This window comes from Cyprinodon tularosa, unplaced genomic scaffold (assembly GCF_016077235.1).
Source record: "Cyprinodon tularosa strain WSP-4 unplaced genomic scaffold, ASM1607723v1 ctg78, whole genome shotgun sequence".
NCBI classification, from domain to species: Eukaryota; Metazoa; Chordata; class Actinopteri; order Cyprinodontiformes; family Cyprinodontidae; genus Cyprinodon; species Cyprinodon tularosa.
In genome coordinates this window covers 706,764-731,131 of record NW_024039540.1, presented here as the reverse complement: position 1 = coordinate 731,131, position 24,368 = coordinate 706,764, and positions in this window count along the sequence as shown.

Sequence of the window (24,368 nt, the reverse complement as noted above, 5' to 3'; positions counted from 1 at the left end):
ATACAGCTTACCTGGGGCCATTATATACAAAGTAAAGTAGTGGCAGAAAAATTTATTCTGATTTTCCTCTTTTTTTGTCGTATTCTTCATCTTCCGCTTCAGCGAGTGCGATTACCTGCTCCATCTCTATTCTCCAGCTTGTGAACAGGACCCCAACATACTGGAACTCCTCCACTGGAGGCCGGAACTCTCTTCCAACCTGAAGTGGACAAACAGAGTGCGAAATACGGAGGGGGTCCGTGGGGGCTCGACCTCAAAAAAAAGCCTCAAAAGCAAAATTTAAAGGGGGTCTTAAATTGTGTCAAAAAAATGAAAAATAAAATATTTTTTGTCACTAATGGTCACTAAAATGTTTTTAAGCTCAACATGTCCAGTATTAAAATTCAAAACATTTATTCACAAATATGCTCTGTTTTTTTCCAAGTGGAGCCAGCCAATCCTGTTCGCGTATGCAAATTAGCGGGGACCTAAAGGGACCTCCTCTGGACAAATTCGACCCATTTCCATTCGTCAGAAACTGGATTATAGCAGGACATGTGCGTGCATGAAAGTGAGAGACAGACAGAGAGAGAGAGACAGACAGACAGACAGTCTGTGCACTTTATCTGTTTCATTGTTGGTGAATGAGAAACGTCCTCTAAAGTCCTCATATGTCTGGTGAATCTGAAGAATTGACATTAAAGCTGACTTTGAAATGTTATAGGCCTACTGCATATTGAGAAAATTTAGATCGGTATTGCGCAACAATCGGGAAATGGGGACCCCCCCAAATATTGACAGGTATTTCGCACACTGTGGACAAACCACCTTTTCCATGATGATTCTCATGATGTCTGATTTACACTCTGTTTCAAACCACCTCTGTGCATGCTGTAGGTCTCGGCAGGAGGGAGCAGAACCATGTCATCTGCAAGTAGCAGGGATGAAACCTGCCCGACCCCAAACCACACCCCCCTGTCAATTGTCTGCACCGTGAAATCCTGTCTGTGGGACCCCACCGCTCTGTTATTCCCTGGGACAAGAACTTAAAGCTGATGGTAGGGTGTGTATTTGGGTTCTTTAAATTCCAGGTTTACCAGTGCCAATTTAAAGCTTGCTCTTCAGATTATCAAATCAAATAATTGCAGTAACATCAACAATTCCAGACAACTTGCTACTAGAATAGTTTAATTAAAATGAAAACCTGAAATAGTAAATGCTTAACTCAAAAATCAGGCTACCCAATACCTTAAATTCCAAATGTAAATACAAGGGCGAGGCCATTAATTACTGAAACCTAAATCTCAGAAGCTAAAGTAAAATCTATTTTTCTCATTCCCTTTTGACCAGCCCCAATAACCTCATATTCTCTGTAACAATAACCAACCAGGGGTTAGTTTCACAAAGCAGGTTTACCGAAAAGTCTTTCTTTTTCTAAACCTGAAAACAGGGAAACTGACTTTTCCATTTCACAGATAGAGTTGATTCAACCTCTGTTTCAGTCAGCGCTGTAACATTCTCCTCAGAGCTAAACTGGTCAGGAGCCGGATTTCTTCAGTAAAGTCGGAGTGTCCTCTGTCTCCGCTCTCCTTACAGGCAATCAAGTTGTTTCATTTCCTGACTTACTCAGATATTTGTGCATAAAAATCATTCACCACGTACTTTAGACACATTAGGTTTTAAAAACAAACATTACGCAATTAAATATTTATAGGGAAAAGATTCTACAACTCAGTTGACACGGCATTAAATTGCTTGTTTTTGGTTTGTTTAATATGAGCGAAATGTGGATCACTTTATTTTAATTTGGTTATATTAACAGTACATTTAGAACTACTGAAATTATTTTCAGATAACACATAAATAGATTCATTAATTCCAGTGGGGAAAATTAATTACTTACATTATACTACTACTATATTACTTACTTTACATTCTATGGGAATGATAGCCACTGATAACAACCAATTATTAGGATGATAACATCCGTAGCGTGGCTGCAAACAGCCTCTAAGTATTTACTGTGTCAAAGAAGAATGAATCAACATGAGGACGAACCCATAAGATGATGCACAGGTTCTGTATAAGTATTAGAACGTTTTTAGACTTCATTTTCACCTGCTATCAGAAGATTTCACCCTTAAAAAATACAGTGATCCGCTAACCTCCAAGAAATAATCCTGTAATATTTTCACAGTCACAGCAGTCTATGGCATGCTGTTTTGATATGTGCTAGTTTTACTGAATGTGTATTCCTGTTTCTAAAAAAAAAAAAAATTCTTTGTCAAGACCATATTAAAGAAAATTTCATTCTCCATTTCTAGAATAAACCTTCTGGATGTCTACAAATTAATTCCAGATCTCCATATTCCAATTAATTGGGTCAGCATTTGTATTATTTTACCTATGAAAAAGATGTTTCAGATATCATAAATACATTTTCAGTCAAGCTGATAAATGTCAGAATGGTCACTTAAAATGTGTAAACATTTCCATATATATAAAACTTAAATCTTTATAGTATAATTTTGTTCTTTTACTTTCTAAAATTTAGTTTCTGTCACAAAAATGCAATTTAGAAAATATATTAACATTGAGTCTAGGAGTGTAATTTTGATCAGGAAGAATCTTATTTTAATTATATAAAAATGGAAGAACAGAGAAGAGTGCTTTTGATAAATGTAAAAACTGCTGTCTTGCATGGAGTTTGCATGTTCTCCCTGAGCATGCGTCGGTTTTCTCCGGGTACTCTGGCTTCCTCCAACAGTCCAAAACCATGATTTTTATGTTAATTGGATTCTCTAAAGTCCCCTTAGGTGGGACTTAGGTTTGCCTGGTTCTGCTGGAGGTTTCTTCCTGCTAAAAGGGAGTTTTTCCTCTCCACTGTCGCTACAAGCATGCTTAGTGTGAGGGATTGCTGAAGAGTCGATGCAATCAACTGGTTTTCCTTAGATAGAAACTTTGAATCAATTTGACTGTATGATCTGGTGAACTGTAAAGTGCCTTGCGATGACAGGTTGTGAATTGGCGCTATAGAAATAAACTGAATTGAATTGAGTGTGTTCGTGAATGGTTGTTGTGTTTGTCTTTGTGTTGCCCTGCGATGGACTGGACATAGGCACCAGCACTTGGGATTAAGCGTGTCTGAAAATGGATGCATGGATGATTGAGTTACCTTACTCTCCAGCTAAAAGCCTGTAAACTCCACAACTGTTTTGAAGCCCCGCCCCCTCACGCCCCCTCTACTTTGAGGAGTATTCCCATTTTTCCTGAATATTACTTCTATTTTTCTTTTTGGTTGCTTCCTCTTCTTTGTCTTTGGGGAAAGAACATGGATCCTCAATTTCTACAGAAAATAGCAACTAGAACAATCTACAGTCATCTGTCCTTGTTTTATAATCCACCCTCACCCACAACAGATCTTCAAATAATGTCATAGACCAAGACAGATAAACCCAGTTTTCAAGGTTTGACAGCCAGTAGGAAAGTTCATAATGTTTATTAAAACAAACATAACTGAGCAGAAGCACGCTGCTGTGGAGCTGCGGCTCGCGGCTGCTGCAGGAAGGGGGTGGGGCACCGCCCGATCACTGACACACTGGTTTAGGGAGAAACACAGGTAAGTGACCACAATCATCTGAACAGGAGATGATTATCAGAGTGAGTCACTTACCTGGTTTAACAGTTCAGTCCATCCTCTGAATCATAGGCAAGATCAGCTGATGCGCTGCCAACCAGAGGCGGCTCTGAGCTATGCAGTGTCCGATGCAGCAACCCCAGTGAGCAGGCTGGACTCCCATCCAGGTCAGGGATTCAGATCAGACTGCAGTTGTATTGGAATCAAGGAGTTCGCTCAGGGGTTCCAAACCACACAGGAACAGATAGATTTGGGTTCCAGGAATCCATCGGAGCGTGAAGGCAGGTTCAGAGTCCTGTGCATCTAACATCCAGCTAAGATAGAAACACACCTGGGAGGAAGAATCCGGCAGCAGTCCAACTGTGTTTCAGGTGAACAGAGCAGGCAGAGACAGACAGGGCCAGTGAGTGAGAGGGAACAGAATCAGAAACAACAGAACCCATAGGGAAACGCTGAAACGCTCTCACCACTGGTTACAGAATAACTCGCCTGAGGACACGCGCTTGGAAATAAACTCACTGGAACATGAACCTTGGAAATAAATCTAAAAGTGACAGACAGGACCCTAACAGATGGCAAACAGGAAACAAAAATCAAACACTGATCTGCCCTGGATAGCTGGGCTGGACTGAATATAAAGCAAAACCTATAGGTGGATGAGATCAGGGATGATTAGCAACTGGGCAGAACTAGGCAGGTGAGTGAAATGAGCAATTAAGACCAGTTATCAGAGCAGATCGTGACAAATACAGGTCACATGCATAAAGCTAGAAGTTTTTTTTCCCTTCAATGTACCAATTTCAAAGATGGTGACACAACAGGGTGTGCCGCCACCACTGCATGTATAAAATTCTCATGCTATGCTATGGGAACACTTTCATTTACGATGCTGTTGTTGTTAGACTTTGCCTCTCTCCGTGGAGGATCATTAATCGGAAAGGTGAAATAACTTTTTCAACTTTTACCCGATGTATTCCAGCATCCAGCTGCCATGCACGTGGGCATTGTCAGTTTCACTATAGCTCTGGTTAATTTCAGTGGTGAAGTCCACTGGAAATCTTCAATAATTGTTGTTGATTGCAGATGTGTCTAGTAGTTCCCATTGATTTTGCTTGTAAAGCGGAGAGAATGGCGCTAGGCTTACCGCACCGTGACGTCACTGCTGGAAGATGGCAGGAGGGAGGGGTTACTATATTTGATCAAAAATGGCCGCTCCTGGAAAATTATTATTTATATTTTTTTTACAGATTAACACCAAATTCATAGAAAAAACGTAAACGTATTGATTTTAGGTAAAGATAATGATTCATTGATTATTCCTTGCTCATCTGACTTTTCCTTTAAGATTTTAGAACTAATAATTGACCAATGAAATATTTAAATGAGATCAAACATTAAAGAAATGTCAACAAATAGTAAAAATTCCCACACTTTAACTTTATTACAGTTCTTAGCATTTTTATCTGGACAATTAGATTGTTTTCTTTAACTAAAACAACTTCTTCCAAAGGCCCTCCTGCTGGGTCTGGGAGCACCTCTCACTTATTGGCCCAATGAAATACAGTGTTCATTACGCCATTGATCAACTAGTCTCATCCTGTCACAAGATTACAGCCCGCCAGCAGCAAACCAACCTCCAAACACACACAGACCCACAAACACACACCCTGCGTGGAGACATAGGGCTGGTAAGTGGGGTCAGAGGTGGCTTGTAGTAATCCATCTAACCAGCATGACAGCGGCAGCTAATAAATCACTTATTCATCGTTTAATCCATCGACTGTCACCAAAACTTCAAGAAAACTCCCTCTACGAAACCCACACTATGCCCTTTGGTTTTAACCAGAAGCTTTTAGTTGGTGGCATGTTTTAAAGCTGTTGCTGTAAAGTTGTTGAGCATTGCTGCAGAATTTTTTTTACTGAAGAATAAACAATGCACATTTTAAATCAATGAACCCAGATAAGCCTTGGGTTACAGGGATTTCACAACCGCTGTTGTAAAATCCATTTAATCCACACATTCAACGGGCTCATTGCTTTTATATAATGGTTACTCTACATATTGCCCATAAAATAAAGAAAAACATCGGAATACAGAAAAGGTTCAGGATCAGGCAATCAGAACACTATTAGAAAAGGTGGAAATCTCTCAAACCAAAGGCTCAAGAATAATCTGGCACTGATGACTGGGAGCAAGCAGCTTAAAGATAGGAAGAGCAGGTGGATTAGATGAGCAGTAATTAGAAACAGGGAAGAGTTAGACAGGTGAATGACATGAACAATTACGCCAGTCTTCAGTGAGTGGCACTGCTGCCTTGCAGCAACTAGTTTCTGGGTTCAATTCCCGTCCTGGGGTCTTTCTGCATGGAGTTTGCATGTTCTACCTAAGCATGCGTGGGTTCTCTTCGGGTACTCTGGCTTCCTCCCACAGTCTAATTACATTACTGTTAGGTTCATTGGCTTATCTAATTTCTCCTTAGGTTTGAGTGTGTGTGTGAATGGTTGTTTGTCCTTATTGTCTCTGTGTTGCCCTGCGATGGACTGGTGACCTGTCCAGGATTGACCCCTCCTCTCACCCGTACACAGCTGGAGATAGGCACCAGCATCCCTCCCAACCCGCTTGGGATAAGCATGATAAAAAAAATTATGGATGGAAATTTGAAGCTGGTGTGGTAAAGCGTAAACCAATGAAAAATAAAGAGAATCACATTTAAACAAACAAATTTGTTTATTTTTGTCTATTGTGACCATAAAAATATGGAATAAGGGATTTAAAGAGAAGAGCCACTTCTATTTAACATGTTTGGATATTAATTTCAGGCTGCTCAGTGTCACAGTGGGTAACACTGCTGCCTTACAGCAAGAAGGTTCTGGGTTCAATTCCCGGCGCAGGTTCTTTCTGCATGGAGTTTGCATGTTCTTCCTTGGCATGCAAGAGTTCACTCTGGGTACTCCGGCTTCCTCCCACAGTCCAGTGTTAGGTTAATTGGCTTCTCTAAATTGTCCTTAGGTGTGAGTGTGTGCATGAATGGTTGTTTGTCCTGTGTGTCTCTTTGTTGTCCTGCGATGGACTGGCGACCTGTCCAGGGTGGACCCTGCCTCTCGCCCATTGACTGCTGGAGATAGGCACCAGCACTCACAAACCCAATTGGGACAAGCGTGTAAGATAATGGATGAATGGATGTTAAGTTCCTCCTGTTCTGTCCTCAGTAGCAGGAGTTGATTAGGCTGTAGTCTATGCCCCCTTTCCAATGATTACACTTGTTATTCAGTTCAGTTTATTTCTATAGCGCAAATTCAAAACACATATATCATTTCAAGGCACTTTTTGGTTCACCAGATCATACAGTCAAATTGATTCAAAGTTTTCTAGTTAGGGAAAACCAGTTGATTGCACTGTTATAATCTCTGAGGTGGTTTTATCTGAACAGGACCCAGTATAGCGAGAAATTAAGTGCTTTATACGAGGAAGACACTGAACTACAGAGAAAATTAGTAGGTTTAACCAAACAAAAAGATCACAGGTTAAAGTAAAGTTTGTCTGTTCTCCCAGTTTAGTGATTCTCTCCCCATCTACTGTCTGAAGCATTTAGGCTCATAGTTCTCTCTAATGTGTGATTGTTATTCCTGTGTTTCACTCAACTGCAGACATATAAAGGCTTTATATACACATACATTGAGCCAAGACAATAATAACAAATTTGTTATAAAATGTTGTATGTAACAAGACAAAGTTCCTTCAGCGAGAGGAAATGTGACTGAAAGAGCTAATTATTGCGCTCAGAATTTAAATTGCTGTCTGTCAAAACAAGATGGTGTTATGATTTTTCAGTAATCGTTAAAAAAACATGCAAAACTGAAAATGTTTCGTTAAGGTGAACACAGAGGAAATGAACTAATTACATCAAAGAGAGTTTGCATTTTGTTTTACACAAGAAGTTAAAAGAATTGTATTTCCGAGTTAATGAGAGCTGAAAAGAAATGTTAGAAGTGGGCTACAAGTCCCAACTCAATAGCTTGAGTGCAAGAGAATAAATGGCCTTAAGAATTATGTTATAGAGCAATAACACTTCAGCTCAACTCGATTCAAGTTTGCTCAAGTTATAAAAATAAATTAAAATTGTGTCCAATCTTTTAAATTAAGACTGATCAAAATTCCAGTTGTAAAAAATAAAAAGCGTTCGAATTCTGGCCACCGTAATTTGGTCTTCCGCTCCTCATCTCGACTCATCGCCTCTCTTAATTCACGCTTTTCCAAAGCATGTTGTCTCACCTGACAAGAGAAGCCGGAGAACGCAGCCGAGAGTGAACAGAAAGCAAAGAGGAGAGAGAGAGAGAGAGAGATGGGCTGGATGGTACAGTTTAATTACCAGCCCTGACTTGTAAAGTGCTCTGGTGGAGAACTACATGACCCAGCTACAAGAGACAGCTCAACTCTATCCCATTAGAGTGGAAACAGAAGGATTCCCTGCCGCCTGTTTCCTCTTGCTGTCCTACAATCCTTCAACGACACCCCCCCACCCCCCAATACCCAAAAATAAAAAAAATAATGCACTTCTCTTTCTTTGCTCACTTTGTTTCCTCTTTCACACGCTCCATAATTCTCAAATCTATCTTCCAACTTTGAGTTTCAGAAACAAAAGTAATTGAGATCATTTTCCTGCAGGACGTGACGTCTTGCTTGTTTCTTTCTTTGTTGTGGAAATCAGAGAGGTTAAAACTGCAGGATTAACTTTAATAAAAATAGCTATTAAGCAGAGAATCCTTTCAAACATGTCACTCCGTGAAGGAAAGAAAGTCAGAGAGAGAAAAGGAGGGAGGGACACTGGCACCTAATTACAAGGAGCGCACTTGGCTGCTTTTATCAGTAATTGGACTATATAGCCCTTCATTATAATTTACTTTCTCCCCCAAACTGTGATAATGCAGACAAGCAGAACTGAGTGGGCCTGTTAGTGGCCCAGAAACTGACACCAGTTAATGGTTAATTATAATGACTAAATTAAAGGAGTGACGGTGAGAGGGCTCCGGATAAAGCCAAGGCACTTAATTTAACAGGATCACTATCAGAGAAAACTCATGAGTTCCCGATTGGAAACAGAGGAGTAAAGGAAAATAAAAAAGAAGGAAAAGGTTTAAGAACAAAAATCCCAGATTTTTACTGAGGCTTGGTGCCAGAGTCATTTCCCGGGGACCAATGTGTGTCCAAACTACCGTAAACAGTCTCCTTTGTTTCACGTTTTAACTGGACTAAAGTACAGTAGTAGCCATTCAAAATGTCCCCACTTTTCTTGCTGGGTCCTTGGCTGGTCCCCTCCAATGTATTTTTAAACATCATTATTTGTACTAAAATCTTCTTTCTGTCATGATTTGTGGACAATAAAATCTAAAGAGAAGCGTCATCTTCTGGTCAGACACTGTAATACTCTGACTCCATCCTGTCAGAGTCAAAAAATATGCAAGAGGGAGTCACTCCAGTGGCTGAGAGTTGGAGGAAAATTGTGGGGGACCAGCCAAGGACCAGCAGAGGGCCCATCAAGGAAAGTGGGAAAATTTTGAATGGCTGCTACTGTATACTGGACGTGCACTGGAACCTGCACAGAACTCTGCTGAAAAGAATTGGATCAAAATGATTTTTTATGTTATGTTCTACAAGTGGATGTGGCTGAGGTGCGGACTTGCTTGTTAAGTCCTGTTGGGCACAGTTTGCACAAAAACATGCGTTTTTTCTATCTGAGTCTTCATTAGTTGTTGAAGTTCACTAAACTCCACCAAGTGCCGTGCTAAACTGGAATCAGAAATACCAGCAGTTGAGTCTGAATGGAGCAGACTAGCATCAGCAGTAGACATGCTGGTCACAGTTTTATATTTATTTATTTATGTATGTATGTATGTATACATATATATATATATATATATATATATATATATATATATATATATATATATATATATATATATATATATATATATATATATATATATATATATATATATGTATATATATGTGTGTGTGTGTGTGTGTGTGTGTGTATAAGTGGGAGGGGCTTGTGTGAGTGAATATGACTTCAACATTCTAAACATTCTAAAACACTCCCTGTGATGTCATCATTTAGAATCCTTTGCCAATTCTCATTGCTTGCTACACCTTTGACGAGTTCAGACGTATGCAAAGCGCTTTCCTGTTCGACATTAAAACCTTTCGAGATTAACCCAACCTTTAACAACCGTTTTTTGAGTAAAAATGCCGTATCAAAAGCAGCGTTACTCCAACGGTGGCAGGAGACATCAGCCGTATGGACGGGAAACTGGACAAGATTTGAGACGCTGCATTAACAACAAGCAGCTTGATAATCATTCCCAGGAAGAAAAGCTAGATAACCAACAACCCAGCTCATTTCTCAAAAAAACTAGATTTGAGTTGGAAATGCAGAAAAAACAGCCACATGAATGTGACAATGGACAAGATTTGAGACGCCGCATTAACAACAAGCAGCTTGATAATCATTCCCAGGAAGAAAACCTAGATAACCAACAACTCAGCTCCCTTCTCGAATTCGTGAAAGATAAATGGATTGAGGAGAATATAAAGGTAAACACCCTGAAGGAAGAGCTCAAAAAAACTAAAATTGAGTTGGAAATGCAGAAAAAACAGCAATATGAATCTGACGATGGACATGATTTGAGACACTGCATTAAGAAAAGGCAGCTTGATAATAATTCCCAGCATGAAATCCAAAGGCTCAGCTGTCTTTTGGAAAATGAGAAAGCTAAATGGGTTGAAGAGACCCAAAAGGTAGCCGCCCTGGAGGAAGAGCTCCAATATACAAAACTTGAGTTAGAAAGACAGAAAAATCTCAAAGACATTTTGATTAACAAGGGCAAAGAAACCAAAATAAAACTGGTGAAAATTCAAAGCTCTAATGACCCAGAAACTCTCAGCCCTGCGACCACCGCCTCCAAGGTTAACAATGAAACGAAATATAAGACTGAGTTGGAGCAAATGAAGGTCGCTTACCAAGAACTAAAGTCCAGGTATGAAACAGACATTTCTGCACTAAAGCAGAAAGCAGAAAAATGTCAACAGGAGAACGAGAAAAGAGCAAAGTCTGATCTGCAGCTCATTAATGAACTCAGAGCTGAGAAGAACAATCATCAGAAAAGAGCTCAAAACTTTGAATCCCTGCATCAAAAATCCACAGAGATGGTGAAAAACCTGCAAGGTGAACTGGAGAAGGTTCAAGTTTCGTTACAGGAACTGAAAACTAAGTATGATACCAACGTCTTTGCTCTAAAATGGCAAAAAGACACATTTGAGCAGCAGCTTGATAAAGGGACAGAAATGAGGAACAGCCTTAGAGCTGAGAAGGACGCTCTCCAACAGCAAGTCAATTCCCTTCAACAATTGAACTCTGAGTGTGAGGGCAGTTATAAAAGACAGCTGGAGTATCTGACAGCTGAGCTCGAAGACAGAGATGACCTTGGTCCTCCAAAACGAAAAATGGCCAGGCGCCAAGAAGCAAGATCCGAAAAAGACTCCATCCCTGCGAAAACCACTTCAGACCCTGCGTCCATGGACGACCTGTCAGAAGAAATTCAACATACTGATGTAACCCAGATGGAGCTAGATGAGTTTGTAGAGGAGATGCTGAGAGAGGCAGATATTCTGGATTCTGAATCCATGGAAGAGGAAGCCCGCTCTTAGGAGACCCTGCCAGAGCAGAGGGACAGTCCAGATCCTGAACCAACAGAAAAAGGAAGCTGGAAAAAAAAAAAGAAAAAAAAAGAAAGATTAAATTATACACATAAAATAAAAAAAGTAAAAAAAAAAAATACATAAAAAAGCAAAAAAAAAACATAAAAAAGATTAAATTATACACATAAAATAAAAAAGTAAAAAATAAATAAAAAAGCAAAAAAAAAAAAATTAAGTGTGTGTCTGTGTGCAAATGAATGCACATAGGTGAGTGTGAAGCGTCTCCTGCAGTAGTGTCGAGGTCCTGCTTCGTGCTTGCAGCTCTCTGCATTCAGCTACTGCAGCTGGCATGTCCCTACATTTGGGCTGAAAAGAGGAGCCAGTGTGCGATTCTCCTCCTGCCGGTACATAGCCTCTCCACCACAGAACTCCAAGCAGTGCCTCCACGTGGCCACACACGTCAACTGGGTACTTTACTGTCCCAGGCCAAACTACAGGGGATCTCGGAGCAACAGTGGGCCCCAGAGACGGGACGAGACGAATCCCACCACCATGAGGACGTGTCTTGGCATCCGTCAACCACTGTCCCAGCTATGGGTAAATAGCCTTACTACCTTGTAAGCAGTGTTAAGCACTATAGTTCAAGAAAATAACTAGTCCCCGATTCCTGTTTTGGAACACCTGTCCCCGACTAAAGCTGTCCCTGAAAATGTCCCAGATTTTACCGTTTTATGAATGAGGGGAAAATGTTGTGTGTAGACTGTTATAACGGTGGAATGAGGGCATGAGCATGCTGCACGCAGTAAAATTTGTCAGCTAGCTGGTTGGCAGCTGTTAACGTATGGATGAGGATTATACCGGTGTTACAACAAAATCTGTGACCCCTCATATAGTGAGACCAAAGAGTCTGGTCAGAGTCTCTTCACAACTCTGCTATCTACTAACCCTAACTTCCCTGCATTCATAGCTACACCTAAAGAAGTCTATAGTGATATAGATGTAGCACATCCTTGGGTCACAATGTATGAAGGGTCACAGATTTTCTTCCTCCACCTGAATATTCCCAGTATCTCATCTAAAAATTACCAGCTTTCAACAGGTGTGTAAAAAAAGGATCTTATTTTAACTATTAAATTGTAAGTTTTTATATTGTACATACTAATGTGTTTGGAAATGATTTTGATTATTGCTTGTTTCTGTTTTACATTAGTGTAAGATTGATAGAAAAGGAGAGGAAAAATATCAGAAAACAGATAAAAAGAAGATGGAATGAGAGCAGAGAAGTAAGAGGAGTCTACTTAAGAGTTAAACAGAGAGCAGGTAAAAGTAAGAAGAGTGCTAGAATGTCATGATCTTGGCAATGATGACTGACTTAATTACTAATTTCATTCACCTGTCTTACTCCACCTAGTGTGTCATTCATCTGATCCACCTGCTCCTGCTTCTATTTAACCTGCCTGTTTTCAGTTATCAGCGCTGACTATTCACGAGCCAATGGTGAGACTGTTTGAGCATTATCTTGGTGTTTCTGATTACCTGATCCTGACCTGTTCTGCCTCTCAACCACTGTTCCTCCTGTTCCTGTCTGATTTCTTAGGCAGACCTGTCTCTGGACTGGATTCTGCCTGTGTTCTCTGAAGGCTGCATGCCTTAGCTGGCTTGTGGTTCAGTGTGCGTCCAGAGAAACGTAAGTTATATTGTTTTTTGCTGGACGAAATTATTGTTGTTTTATGTTTAATCTGTTAGGCCGGCTGGTTGAGTTATATCCGGTTCTACAGTTCATATTGCTAGCAGTGCTAATTGCTAGTTACCTCAGATGGTTTAAATGGTAATTTAAGTTAATAATTAAGGTAATTTATGCTACTGAACATTTCCTTTGTTGTTAGTGCCGGACATATATAACTATTATTTCATTTGTGTGCTATTGTAAAATATATTAATAATTGTTATTATTTGTTGTTGATTGTTTAAACAATCAAATTATTATTATTTTTCAGAACCACACTGGATTAAAGTGCCATAAAAGGACTGACTGTCTCCTTCATCTTTTATAAGTTGGGGGAACTTAGTGCGTTCTGACAGACTCACACGTCGTGATTACAAATCAGAGAAGCCAGTCTAATAACTTTGAACCTCCGCTACATATGGTCCTTCGAGCCGGATAAGGTAATTACGAAGTGAAAATGGCTCAGGTTCCCCCAAGTGAAGATGTACGTCCACGTCGGCGAACGACCAAACCCAGATGGATGGACGATTATGAACGGTACACCCTCCCACAACCTGCGAGCTACCCAGCCCGTGCCTCTGCTCAGTTAGAGGAGACTGACTGGAGCAGAGGAAGAGAGGGAATTGCCGAGATGACACCCCTCACCCAGCGCTCGCTTCAGCATACTCCTGCTGAGTTCATAGAGACATCCCCCAGACCAATTGGAGCCGCAGCACCTGCGTATGTGAGTACGCCATGGCCATACCAGGGCCCATCTATAATAATGGATGTGTTGCAGCAAATACAAGAGGAAAACAAAAGGTTGCAGCTGATAGTGATGGACATGAGACAGCAGATGGATAGGAGTGATGCAGCACCTCGCAGTTCACAGACTACATAGCTGTACCATCAACAACAGAGTCACTCCCCTGCCAGACAAGAGAGCACCAGGTCCTCACCATCACAACACCCCATGCTACATTCACTGCCTGAAACACGTCATCCACCATTAGGAGACCGGGTCGGCCAGCGGATGCCACCACTTCTCCTGCAGGCTGCACCACCGCCACCAGTAAGGGAGCTGCACCGTCTGCCCGCAGTACCGGACAAGAATACAGCCGACCATGATTGGCCGCCGCCTCCCCCACCAGTAGCCTTCTATGATGATGAATATGAGCCACCAAAAGACCAGCCTACACCGGTAGGGCAATCTGCTGATGTTGTGGAGAACCTTAGAGAACGCCTGCAGCAGTTGGAAGCACGACTGTCACCAGCCCCATCTATGCTGTCAGAACCACAATATCATAGTGTACCGCCATCAGTTGCACCACCAAGACCCCAACAACGGCTAGCCTCTGCAGGGCCACTGCCGAACAGCAACGAGAAGACCTACAGGGGCCCAGCGCCATCAATTCCTAAGTTCACATGAGGTGACCCCAGAGAGTTTTCCAGGCTAAAGCTTGCACTTGATAATATTCTTCCTGCTGACATGACAGAGATGTTCAAGTACCAAGTGCTCTGTGACCACCTCAAGTTTGAAGAAGCTCTACTGATAGCTGATTCTTATAGTAACTCCTTATTCCCATACTCCGACACTATGGCTTCCCTGACCAAACACTATGGTCAGAGCTAATGGAAGAGCCCGCCATCCGAGCTGGTGACACCATAGCATTCAGGAGGTTTTCTCTGACAGTCCGAGCTTTGCTCGGAATGTTGGAGCAGCTTGGTGAAGATGGGCACATAGAGTTAAGATGTGGGTCTCATGTGGCCAGATTAATGAGGAAGCTTCCCCAGGATCTCCGAGCCACCTTCTGGCGCCACCTTCATTCCTGGAAGGCAGGAATCCCATCCTTAATGGACTTTGCGGAGTGGCTTGAATATGAGCTGGAAATCCAGGAGGATGGAGACCGGTTCCACAAAATAGAAGAAGTCCAGAGATGGAGAAAATGGACAAAGAAGGAGCATGATAAGGACCAGAAAGCCACTAGGAAGACCATGAACGTGCTGCATGGCACCGCCCATGACACAACCCCCCAAGCGGGTCAAGCTGATGTCTCGGATCATCAAGGGCCTCCGGAGAAACCCAAAGCTTACTGCCCCTACTGCAGTAATGGGCAGCACTTCTTGGACCAGTGCTTGAACTTTAAGCAGTTAACCAAGGAGCAGAAGATGACCTGGGTGAAGTCCAACAATCGTTGCTGGCGTTGTGGCCGACACCATCAGGCCGCCCAGTGCAGGCTGAGAGTCCTATGCAAGACGTGTAAGGGGAAGCACCTTGAGGCTTTGCATGAGGTTAATCTTCGGTCTGGCAGAAATGAGACCACACCAGGGAACGGCACTGGTGCAGAGCTGCAGTCAACCACAGATGTTCTGTACCTGGATTGTCATGCTGGCTGCAATCAGGTCCTTCTAAAGGTCAGTAAGGTGCTACTGCGCAATGGTGACCACACTTTGGAGACATATGCCATATTAGATGATGGCTCAGAGAGGACAATCATCCTCCAGGAGGCCGTTCAGAGGTTGCAGCTTCAGGGAACTCCAGAGAGCCTCACCCTGAGAACAGTTTGGAAGGATGTGAAAACACTACATGGCTCATCTGTAACATTCAAAATCTCTCCAACCGGTCAACCAAGAAAGACATTTTCTATTGAGAGTGCCTTGACTGCAGATGGATTAAGCCTTGCGGAACACTCCTACCCAGTAGAGAGACTTCAACGCAAATATAAGCACCTCAAGAAGCTCCCCCTGCAGACGTTCACAGCGGTTCACCCACTTCTGTTGATAGGATCTGACTGTCCGCACTTGGTGACCCCAATCCAACCTGTACGTCTCGGCCCACCTGGGGGCCCAGCTGCAGTAAAGACCAGGCTCGGTTGGGCACTGCAAGGGCCAGTCAACTCCCTCCAACAAGGTAACCGCCCACCACAGTGTTTGTTCACATCCACCATCTCCCCGGCAGCCGAACTCTTCAACCAAGTAGAGAAGCTCTGGCAACTGGACACCCTGCCATACAGAAATGAGAAGCTGATGACTAGGTCACAGAGAGACCAAGAGGCCACCCCACTATTGCGGGTGAGTAACATGCCTTTACTAACGGCGCAGCCTGAAGTGGTACTTTCCAGCTTACGTAGCACAGAGAAGCGCCTTAGCAGAGCCTTAGTGAAGGCAGAGGCATATCAGGCAGAGATTGTGAAGCTGAAGAAAGCAGGCTACGTCTCAGAAGTTAGCCGGGAGCTGCTGAAGACTTCAGAGGAGTCGTGGTTTATTCCCCATCACCTGGTGACCCACAATGGGAAGAATCGGATTGTGTTCAACTGTTCCTATACCTATAGGGATAAGAACCTAAACGAGCTACTGCTGTCCGGCCCAAACCTGGGCGCATCCCTCCTGGGTGTCCTACTGCGGTTTAGGGAACATTCCGTTGCTGTCAGCAGTGACATAAAGGGAATGTTCCACCAAGTGAGGTTGTTGCCTGAGGACCGCCCTCTGCTGCGCTTCATCTGGCGTGATCTACAGAGAGACTTCCCACCTAGAGTGTACAAGTGGCAACTACTTCCATTCGGGACTACTTGTTCCCCATGCTGCGCCATATACGCACTACAGAGGCATGTACATGATCACACCCACCCTGGCGATGCAGTGCATAGGTGCATTGAGAACCACTTCTATGTGGACAACTGGCTACAGAGCTTCCCTACCCCAGACATAGCCAGAGATGTCGCAGACCAGATGAGAGGGTTGGTACTGGAGGGAGGCTTTGAGCTACGACAGTGGGCCAGCAGCATCCCAGACGTCATTGGTCACCTGCCTAAGGAGATCAGGTCAGAGAGTAGTGAACAGTTGCTAAATCACACCGACACGGATCCGCAAGAACCTGCCCTGGGGCGGCATTGGTTATGCCACTCAGATGTGCTGCGGTATAAATCACGGCTACTGGAGAGCTCCCCTGTCACCATGCGGCACATCTACAAAGTATTAGCCAGCCAATACGATCCCATAGGGTTTCTCACACCATATACTACGCGGGCCAAGGTGCTTGTTCAGCAGTTGTGGGAGAAGAAGCGGGAATGGGACGACTCTCTGTTGCCCGGCAAGTTGCTCACAGCATGGCAAAATTGGGAGAACGAGTTACAGTACCTGGACCGCATTAGTATGCCTCGCTGCTGTTAGTCCAGCCATGGACCATTCAGCCTACAAGCGAGAGGTCCACATTTTCTGTGATGCGTCTCAACGTGCGTATGGCAGTGTTGGATATCTACGCACAGAAGACGCAGAGGATCATGTGGAGGTGGCTTTCCTGACAACTCGGTCCCGAGTGGCCCCAAAGCGCCAGCTCTCCATGCCACGGTTGGAGCTGTGTGCTGCACTTACGGGTGCACAACTCGTAAACTCTGCTAAGTTTGCGAGTTGTGCTCTGCAACCAAGTAGAGAAGCTCTGGCAACTGGACACCCTGCCATACAGAAATGAGAAGCTGATGACTAGGTCACAGAGAGACCAAGAGGCCACCCCACTATTGCGGGTGAGTAACATGCCTTTACTAACGCCGCAGCCTGAAGCGGTACTTTCCAGCTTACGTAGCACAGAGAAGCGCCTTAGCAGAGACTCAGTGAAGGCAGAGGCATATCAGGCAGAGATTGTGAAGCTGAAGAAAGCAGGCTACGTCTCAGAAGTTAGCCGGGAGCTGCTGAAGACTTCAGAGGAGTCGTGGTTTATTCCCCATCACCTGGTGACCCACAATGGGAAGAATCGGATCGTGTTCAACTGTTCCTATACCTATAGGGATAAGAACCTAAACGAGCTACTGCTGTCCGGCCCAAACCTGGGCGCATCCCTCCTGGGTGTCCTACTGCGGTTTAGGGAACATTCCGTTGCTGTCAGCAGTGACATAAAGGGAATGTTCCACCAAGTGAGGTTGTTGCCTGAGGACCGCCCTCTGCTGCGCTTCATCTGGCGTGATCTACAGAGAGACTTCCCACCTAGAGTGTACAAGTGGCAACTACTTCCATTCGGGACTACTTGTTCCCCATGCTGCGCCATATACGCACTACAGAGGCATGTACATGATCACACCCACCCTGGCGATGCAGTGCATAGGTGCATTGAGAACCACTTCTATGTGGACAACTGGCTACAGAGCTTCCCTACCCCAGACATAGCCAGAGATGTCGCAGACCAGATGAGAGGGTTGGTACTGGAGGGAGGCTTTGAGCTACGACAGTGGGCCAGCAGCATGCCAGACGTCATTGGTCACCTGCCTAAGGAGATCAGGTCAGAGAGTAGTGAACAGTTGCTAAATCACACCGACACGGATCCGCAAGAACCTGCCCTGGGGCGGCATTGGTTATGCCACTCAGATGTGCTGCGGTATAAATCACGGCTACTGGAGAGCTCCCCTGTCACCATGCGGCACATCTACAAAGTATTAGCCAGCCAATACGATCCCATAGGGTTTCTCACACCATATACTACGCGGGCCAAGGTGCTTGTTCAGCAGTTGTGGGAGAAGAAGCGGGAATGGGACGACCCTCTGTTGCCCGGCAAGTTGCTCACAGCATGGCAAAATTGGGAGAACGAGTTACAGTACCTGGACCGCATTAGTATGCCTCGCTGCTATGTCAGTCCAGCCATGGACCATTCAGCCTACAAGCGAGAGGTCCACATTTTCTGTGATGCGTCTCAACGTGCGTATGGCAGTGTTGGATATCTACGCACAGAAGACGCAGAGGATCATGTGGAGGTGGCTTTCCTGACAACTCGGTCCCGAGTGGCCCCAAAGCGCCAGCTCTCCATGCCACGGTTGGAGCTGTGTGCTGCACTTACGGGTGCACAACTCGTAAACTCTGCTAAGTTTGCGAGTTGTGCTCTGCAACCAAGTAGAGAAGCTCTGGCAACTGGACACCCTGCCATACAGAAATGAGAAGCTGATGACTAGGTCACAGAGAGACCAAGAGGCCACCCCACTATTGCGGGTGAGTAACATGCCTTTACTAACGCCGCAGCCTGAAGCGGTACTTTCCAGCTTACGTAGCACAGAGAAGCGCCTTAGCAGAGACTCAGTGAAGGCAGAGGCATATCAGGCAGAGATTGTGAAGCTGAAGAAAGCAGGCTACGTCTCAGAAGTTAGCCGGGAGCTGCTGAAGACTTCAGAGGAGTCGTGGTTTATTCCCCATCACCTGGTGACCCACAATGGGAAGAATCGGATCGTGTTCAACTGTTCCTATACCTATAGGGATAAGAACCTAAACGAGCTACTGCTGTCCGGCCCAAACCTGGGCGCATCCCTCCTGGGTGTCCTACTGCGGTTTAGGGAACATTCCGTTGCTGTCAGCAGTGACATAAAGGGAATGTTCCACCAAGTGAGGTTGTTGCCTGAGGACCGCCCTCTGCTGCGCTTCATCTGGCGTGATCTACAGAGAGACTTCCCACCTAGAGTGTACAAGTGGCAACTACTTCCATTCGGGACTACTTGTTCCCCATGCTGCGCCATATACGCACTACAGAGGCATGTACATGATCACACCCACCCTGGCGATGCAGTGCATGGGTGCATTTAGAACCACTTCTATGTGGACAACTGCCTACAGAGCTTCCCTACCCCAGACATAGCCAGAGATGTCGCAGACCAGATGAGAGGGTTGGTACTGGAGGGAGGCTTTGAGCTACGACAGTGGGCCAGCAGCATGCCAGACGTCATTGGTCACCTGCCTAAGGGGATCAGGTCAGAGAGTAGTGAACAGTTGCTAAATCACACCGACACAGATCCACAAGCACCTGCCCTGGGGCGGCATTGGTTATGCCACTCAGATGTGCTGCGGTATAAATCACGGCTACTGGAGAGCTCCCCTGTCACCATGCGGCACATCTACAAAGTATTAGCCAGCCAATATGATCCCATAGGGTTTCTCACACCATATACTACGCGGGCCAAGGTGCTTGTTCAGCAGTTGTGGGAGAAGAAGCAGGAATGGGACGACCCTCTGTTGCCCGGCGAGTTGCTCACAGCATGGCAAAATTGGGAGAACGAGTTACAGTACCTGGACCGCATTAGTATGCCTCGCTGCTATGTTAGTCCAGCCATGGACCATTCAGCCTACAAGTGAGAGGTCCACATTTTCTGTGATGCGTCTCAACGTGCGTATGGCAGTGTTGGATATCTACGCACAGAAGACGCAGAGGATCATGTGGAGGTGGCTTTCCTGACAATTCGGTCCCGAGTGGCCCCCAAGCGCCAGCTCTCCATGCCACGGTTGGAGCTGTGTGCTGCACTTATGGGTGCACAACTCGCAAACGTGCTAACCAAAGAGCTTACCTTGGAGATATCCAGGGTGGTGATGTGGACAGACTCCACAACTGTTCTTTCTTGGATCAAGTCGGAATCTTGCCGCTTTAAGGTGTTTGCAGGAACTCGTATTGTAGAAATTCAAGAGCTGACTGATAGACATGCTTGGCGCTACGTGGAGACGTCAGAAAACCCAGCGGATGACCTCACTCGGGGACAGTCACTGAAAGACCTCTCAGGTGAGAATTGTTGGGTTTATGGACCCTTGTTCCTGCGGCAGCCACCTGACCAGTGGCCAGTGCACCCAGTTGCAACGCGTGAACACATCACTGAAGAGTTGCGAAGGTCCATGACCTGCCTGGTTAGCACAGTAACCGGCACCCACCAGTCCATGCCTGATGCTCAGTTTAACACCTTCGGAGAACTGGTGAAAGCCACTGCGGCGTACCTTCACGGGGCGGCTGCTGATGACCAAGGGACTCCCACAGCAGAGGAGTTTAAGGAAGCGGAACTCAGCATCCTGTGGTCTGCTCAAAGAGACAGCTTCCCTGAAGAAGTCCAGTGTCTGCAAGCTGGGAAACAAGTCCCCTTCTTCCAGCTGCTTAATCACGCTGGCTCCAGAATATGATGCATCAGTCCAGCTGATACGGGTTGGAGGTCGCCTGAGGCGTTGTCAGCAACTGGAGGATGATGTTGTTCACCCTATAGTCCTTGACCCGAGACATGCTGTGACTAAGCTGCTCACCCGACAGGTTGACCACGATCTGAAACATCCTGTCGCAGAGCGACTCTTTGCAGAGTTGAGGAGGAAATTCTGGATCCTTCGTGGCCGTGAGGCTATAGAACAGCGCCCATGCCCTGAGTGTCAGAAATGGAAAGCCCATCCTGTCAACCCCAAAATGGCAGACTTACCCCCCGCATGACTCAGGTTACACCAACCAGCCTTCTACTCTACGGGGATTGACTGTTTTGGTCCGATGCAGATTAAAGTCGGCCGACGGAATGAGAAACGCTGGGGCTTGCTCTTTAAATGCCTCACGACAAGAGCTGTCAATATTGAGGTGCTGTCCACCATCAACACAGACTCCTTCCTGATGGCCTTGAGGAGGTTAATATCCCGCCAGGGGAAACCAACAGAGCTGCTCTCGGATCAGGGCACCAATTTTTGAGGTGGAGATAGAGAATTACAAGAAGCCTTCCAAGCCCTCCATCCTTCTCTCCAAGCAAAGCTGGCGGAGTACCAGATCAAGTTCCGTTTCAACCCACCTATTGCCCCTCATCACGGTGGCTCCTGGGAGCGGCAAATCAGATCCATCAAGGCTGCTCTAACTGCTACCCTGGGCTCACAAATCGCCAGTGGAGAAATGCTTACCACCATCCTGATTGAAATTGAGGGTATCCTCAATTCCAAATTCCTTGGTTACGTGTCATCTGACATAGCAGATTTGAACCCTGTGACCCCCAATCTGTTGCTGATGGGGCGGCCAGACCCTTCCCTACTTCAGGCAGTATACCACGACTCAGAGCGGCTCAGCCGACGGCAATGGAGAGCCTGTCAGGTGCTTTCAGATCGCTTTTGGGTGCGGTTCCTACGCCACTACCTGCCCACACTACAAACCCGGTCCAAGTGGCAGTCGGACACATCCCCTCTTCAGCTGGACACAGTTGTGATGATCGTCGACCCTCAACTGCCCAGAGCATCATGGCCTGTTGGGAAAATCAAGCAGGTGTTCCCTGGGGCCGATGGTCTGATTCGTACAGCAGAGGTTGAAGTTCGGGACCGCACCTATGTCCGACCTGTGAGCCGTCTTATCAGACTCCCTGCTATACCAGAGGAGAAGAACAGTGATAGACTGGGTACGACAAATTTGCTGGAGCAAATTTGGGGGCGGCTGTTCTGAAGGCTGCATGCCTTAGCTGGGGACTTGGGCTGATCTGGCCACTAGGGGGCGCACGCACGCTCTATCGGGCTGGGTGCCACTACTAGCCAAGAGAAGAAGAGACTGACGACGGTGATTTGAGTGTATTACAAGTTACAGGTTGTGTTTGTAACATTGTATCCGTCCCTCTGAAGCTTGTGGTTCAGTGTGCGTCCAGAGAAACGTAAGTTATATTGTTTTTTGCTGGGCAAAATTATTGTTGTTTTATGTTTAATCTGTTAGGCCGGCTGGTTGAGTTATATCTGGTGCTACAGTTCATATTGCTAGCAGTGCTAATTGCTAGTTACCTCAGATGGTTTAAATGGTAATTTAAGTTAATAATTAAAGTAATTTATGCTACTGAACATTTCCTTTGTTGTTAGTGCCGGACATATATAACTATTATTTAATTTGTGTGCTATTGTAAAATATATTAATGATTGTTATTATTTGTTGTTGATTGTTTAAACAATCAAATTATTATTATTTTTCAGAACCACACTGGATTAAAGTGCCATAAAAAGACTGACTGTCTCCTTCATCTTTTATAAGTCTTGGGGGAACTTAGTGCGTTCTGACAGACGCACACGTCGTGATTACAAATCAGAGAAGCCAGTCTAATAACTTTGAACCTCCGCTACAGCCTGTTTGCTGAATTTGGAGCTGTTTCCTGTTAGCAACCTGGATTTTCCTCCATAACCTCTTCTGTCTTCTGATCATTTGGTTCTGAACACTGAGCACTTCCTTGACACCGGCTCTGGCTTCGTCCTCTAGATTATCCTGCCTTCCTTCCTCTGCCCGTATCTGATCTCCTGCTTGTTTTCCGTCCTCCAGGGCTCCAGCATCTGGGATTCTATGTGCTGCACCTGCCACCTCTTGCTGTCAGCTGACCAGCTGGAATCAACCATCTTCTCTGGGCACAGACTGAACTATTAAACCAGGTTAGTAACTCACATTAATAATCTTCCTCTACCAGATTTACGAGGTCACTAACCCGTGTTTCCTTTCTGCAGAGGTTCCTGTCCAAGATGTCCTTGCTCTTCACTGCATTTAGAGAAATCGTACTGTCTGTCGGGCTTGAATACTGGGTCCAGCTTGAATTAGAAAGTAAAGAAGATGGAGAGGGAAGAAGACAGAGAAGACAAAATGACCAGACAGTATGGAGAGGCACATTCCTGGATTTTACATGTCATTTTTGTTGTTTAATATTAATAAATATGAAAACATGATTTAAAGCATCACTGTCCCAGTTTCCTATTTTAATTTTGATGATATGCATTTCATTTATCTACGAGCTGAAAATATCCCCAGATTTGATTTCAGAAATCTGGTCACCTTATGCCTTATGCACCTTATATCTTGGCGGGCCGAAATCCAACAACAATCTGAGAATTTAAAGTGCTGCTTCTAACCTAGCATCCGTACCTTAGCTATGATCACGTAATTTTCCACAGCAGAGATTTTGCAAGTGTTCTGGATTTCCCTTTAGTTTCCCAGTGAGACCAGCGCAGTCCTAAATTGAGAAAACAATTTTGAATCTGCATATTCTAATCTTTTCTTTACTTTTACAGATAATTCATCTTCATATAGCTCCAAACATTCAGATTTTTAAATTTTTTGAATATCCTAAAAAATGAATGAAGCAATTTTACTTGTTCCATAACCTGACAAATTGAACTCTGCACAAACTTTAGGTATGTTGGAGTTAATGGAGCATTGCACAAATGCAAAAGTTAATGTTTTTTCTTTCGCCTAAATGTCCTAACAATTGTCCTAGGTGTAAAATTATTTTTCCTTGTTTGCAGCGGTCTGCAAACGTTTTTTAAATCTATCTGTAAGACTTTTTGTTCGATCAATGTTTAAACCCATGTGAACCTTGCTATCAACCTCCCAGTTATGAACTACTTTAGTTGGCTTTTTCACATGAAATCCATTAACACACATTAAAGTTTGTGGTGGAAAGGTTTAAAAATAAACTTCAAGCTTCGGTGGTAAAGCCCTGTAGTCATAATTCCCATACCTAGAAGCGCCTAAAGTTAATCCAGAGTAATTTAGACTGCTAAGAAAGTTGATAAAGAAAAAGAAAAGCCCTGCACACCTCGTCCCTCACTCCGTCACAGCATGAACACATGCAAATAAGGGCGAAGGAATC